Here is a 4355-nt window from a genome sequence, read left to right on the forward strand (position 1 = left end):
AATGATTCCTGGAATCCAAACTAAGAATTCTGAAACCTTTATTTTCTATTTCCATATAATTTTCGAAAAAAAAACCAAAAAAATTACAAAATCATAAAACCAAAAAAATATTTCTTGTTTGAGTATAGAGTCTCATTTTAAGTTTAGTGTCAATTGCATGTTTCTATTCTTCTTGCATTCATGTGTCTTCATTAATCTTCAAGTTGTTCTTGATGATTTCATTGCTCTGATCTTTGAATTCTCTTGACTTGAGTGTTTTGTTGTTTCTCATATGCATTCTCATTTTGTTAGTGTCAGTAGTATACAAACTGCTAAGTTTGGTGTCTTGCATGCATTGTTATTTGATTTTAGTTGCATTTTGATTATTCTTCATTATTAAAAATCCAAAAATATTTTTAATTTGTGTCTTTTCAAGTCAATAATACAGAGAATTGAAGATTCAGAACATACAGCAGAGGAATTACACAGAAAAAGCTGGGCGTTCAAAACGCCCAGTGAAGAAGGACAGACTGGCGTTTAAACGCCAGCCAGGGTACCTGGTTGGGCGTTTAACGCCCAAAAAGGTAGTGCATTGGGCGTTAAACGCCAGAATGTGCACCATTCTGGGCGTTTAACGCCAGGATGGCACAAGAGGGAAGATTCTGTTTTTAATTCAGATTTTTTTCAAGTTTTCAAAGTTTTTCAAAATCAAATCTTTTTCAAATCATATCTTTTCAATCAAATCTTTTTCAAAATCAATTTCTTTCCTTTTTCAAAGATACTTGCTAACAATTAATGGTTTGATTGAACATTTTAAGTATGTTGCATTTTCTGTTGAGAAAGGTTTAATGTTTGAATCATATCTTTTCTTGTTAGGCAAGTCATTAATTTTTAAAATCAAATCTTTTTAAAATTGTTTTTCAAATCATATCTTTTCAATCATATTTTTTTAAAACATAACTTTTCAATCATATCTTTTTCAAACTAGTTTTCAATCACATCTTTTAAACTTCTAATTTCAAAATCTCTTTCAAAAATTACTTGATTTCTTTCCCACCCTTGGTTTTCGAAAATCAATAAAAGTTTTTCAAAATGTTTTCAAAATCTTTCACTTAATTTTCGAAAATTACTTCCCTTCTTCTCACATCCTTCTATCTATGGATTAACACTATTCCTTAATGCAAAATTCGAACTCCATCTTCTTTGATAAGTTCGAATTTTCTACTTCTGCCTTCTATTTTTCTTTTCTTCTGACACCTCAAGGAATCTCTATACTGTGACATAGAGGATTCCATATTTTCTTGTTCTCTTCTCTTTCATATGAGCAGGAACAAAGACAAAGGCATTCTTGTTGAAGCTGACCCTGAACCTGAAAGGACCTTGAAGTGAAAGCTAAGAGAAGCTAAGGCACAACTCTCTGTAGAGGACCTAACAGAATTCTTCAAAGAAGAAGAACCCATGGCAGCCGAAAACAACAACAATGCAAACAATGCAAGGAAGGTGCTGGGTGACTTTACTGCACCTACTCCCGACTTCTATGGGAGAAGCATCTCTATCCCTGCCATTGGAGCAAACAACTTTGAGCTTAAGCCTCAATTAGTTTCTCTAATGCAACAGAATTGCAAGTTCCATGGACTTCCATTGGAAGATCCTCATCAGTTCTTAGCTGAATTCTTGCAAATCTGTGACACTGTCAAGACTAATGGGGTTGACCCTGAGGTCTACAGACTTATGCTATTCCCGTTTGCTGTAAGAGACAGAGCTAGAACATGGTTGGACTCACAACCTAAAGAAAGCCTGGACTCATGGGAAAAGCTAGTCAATGCCTTCTTGGCAAAGTTCTTTCCACCTCAAAAATTGAGTAAGCTTAGAGTGGAAGTCCAAACCTTCAGACAGAAGGATGGAGAATCCCTCTATGAAGCTTGGGAAAGATACAAACAATTAATCAGAAAATGTCCTTCTGACATGCTTTCTGAATGGAGCATCATAGGTATTTTCTATGATGGTCTCTCTGAACTATCCAAGATGTCTTTGGATAGCTCTGCTGGAGGATCTCTTCATCTGAAGAAGACGCCTACAGAAGCTCAAGAGCTAATTGAAATGGTTGCAAATAACCAATTTATGTACACTTCTGAAAGGAATCCTGTGAACAATGGGACTAATCAGAAGAAAGGAGTTCTTGAGATTGATACTCTGAATGCAATATTGGCTCAGAAAAAAATATTGACTCAACAAGTCAATTTGATTTCTCAAAGTCTGTCTGGAATGCAAAATGCACCAAGCAGTACTAAGGATGCTTCATCTGAAGAAGAAGCTTATGATCCTGAGAACCCTTCAATGGAAGAGGTGAATTACCTAGGAGAACCCTATGGAAACACCTATAATTCTTCATGGAGAAATCACCCAAATTTCTCATGGAAGGATCAACAGAGACCTCAACAAGGTTTCAACAACAATAATGGTGGAAGAAACAGGTTTAGCAATGGCAAGCCTTTTCCATCATCTTCTCAGCAACAGACAGAGAATTCTAAGCAGAGCAACTCTGACTTAGCAACCATGGTCTCTGATCTAATCAAAACTACTCAAAGTTTCATGACTGAAACAAGGTTCTCCATTAGGAATTTGGAGGCACAAGTGGGACAGCTGAGCAAGAAAATTACTGAACTCCCTCCTAGTACTCTTCCAAGCAATACAGAAGAAAAACCAAAAGGAGAGTGCAAGGCCATCAACATGGTCGAATTTGGAGAGGAAGGAGAGGAAGTGAACGCCACTGAGGAAGACCTCAATGGGCGTGCACTGACCTCCAATGAGTTCCCTAATGAGGAACCATGGGAATCTGAGGCTCAAAATGAGACCATAGAGATTCCATTGGACTTACTTCTGCCATTCATGAGCTCTGATGAGTATTCCTCCTCTGAAGAGGATGAGTATGTCACTGAAGAGCAAGTTACCAAATACCTTGGAGCAATCATGAAGCTAAATGACAAGTTATTTGGAAATGAGACTTGGGAGGATGAACCCCCTTTACTCACCAAAGAACTGGATGACTTGTGTAGGCAGAAATTACCTCAAAAGAGACAAGACCCTGGGAAGTTCTCAATACCTTGTACCATAGGCACCATGACCTTCAAGAAGGCTCTGTGTGACTTAGGGTCAAGTGTAAACCTCATGCCTCTCTCTGTAATGGAGAAGCTAGGGATCTTTGAGGTACAAGCTGCAAGAATCTCACTAGAGATGGCAGACAATTCAAGAAAACAAGCTTATGGACTTGTAGAGGATGTTTTGGTAAAGATTGAAGACCATTACATCCCTGCTGATTTTATAGTCCTAGAGACTGGGAAGTGCATGGATGAATCTATCATCCTTGGCAGACCCTTCCTAGCCACAGCAAAGGCTGTGATTGATGTTGATGGAGGTGAACTGATCATTCAAGTGAATGAAGAATCCTTTGTGTTTAAGGCTCAAGGATATCCCTCTGTCACCATGGAGAGAAAGCATGAAGAGCTTCTCTCAAATCAGAGACAAACAGAGCCCCCACAGTCAAACTCTAAGTTTGGTGTTGGGAGGCCACAACCAAACTCTAAGTTTGGTGTTGAACCCCCACATTCAAACTCTAAGTTTGGTGTTGGGAGGTTCCAACATTGCTCTGAGCATTTGTGAGGCTCCATGAGAGCCCACTGTCAAGCTACTGACATTAAAGAAGCGCTTGTTGGGAGGCAACCCAATGTTATATTTAATCTATTTTCCTTTGTTATTTTATGTTTTCTGTAGGTTGATGATCATGAGAAGTCACAAAATCAATTGAAAAAGCAAAAACAGAAAGAAAAACAGAAGGAAAAACAGCACACCCTGGAGGAGAACTTGCTGGCGTTTAAACGCCAGTGAGGCTAGCAGTTGGGCGTTTAACGCCCAGTCTGGCACCATTCTGGGCGTTTAACGCCAGAAAGGGGCACCAGACTGGCGTTAAACGCCAGGAAAGGGCAAGAACCTGGCGTTAAACGCCAGAAAGGGGCACCAGCCCGGCGTTTAACGCCAGAATTGGCTCAAAACGTGATTTTGCATGCCATTTGGTGCAGGGATGACTTTTCCTTGACACCTCAGGATCTGTGGACCCCACAGGATCCCCACCAACCCCACCACCCTCTCTCTTCTTCTTCACCCATTCACAAATCACCTCAACACCTCTTCCCCAAAAACCCTTCACCTATCAAATCCCATCTTTCTCTTTACCACTCACATCAATCCTTCATAAAACCCCACCTACCTCACCATTCAAATTCAAACCACTTTCCCTCCCAAACCCACCCATAATGGCCGAACCATGAGCCCCCCATCTCCTATATAAACCCTTCTTCACACCTTCATTTTCACACAAC

At 39.6% G+C, this 4355-nt stretch overlaps 1 non-coding gene across 1 annotated transcript; it reads right to left on the reverse strand.

Annotated features, from left to right (window-relative positions):
* Positions 1-1842: 1842 nt before the first annotated feature.
* Positions 1843-1950, reverse strand: LOC130978677 (small nucleolar RNA R71). Its single transcript, XR_009086296.1, has one exon. It is a non-coding gene; the product is annotated as a small nucleolar RNA R71 (small nucleolar RNA).
* Between the last annotated feature and the right edge of the window lie 2405 nt (positions 1951-4355).

This window comes from Arachis stenosperma, chromosome 4, assembly GCF_014773155.1.
Source record: "Arachis stenosperma cultivar V10309 chromosome 4, arast.V10309.gnm1.PFL2, whole genome shotgun sequence".
Taxonomy (NCBI): domain Eukaryota; kingdom Viridiplantae; phylum Streptophyta; class Magnoliopsida; order Fabales; family Fabaceae; genus Arachis; species Arachis stenosperma.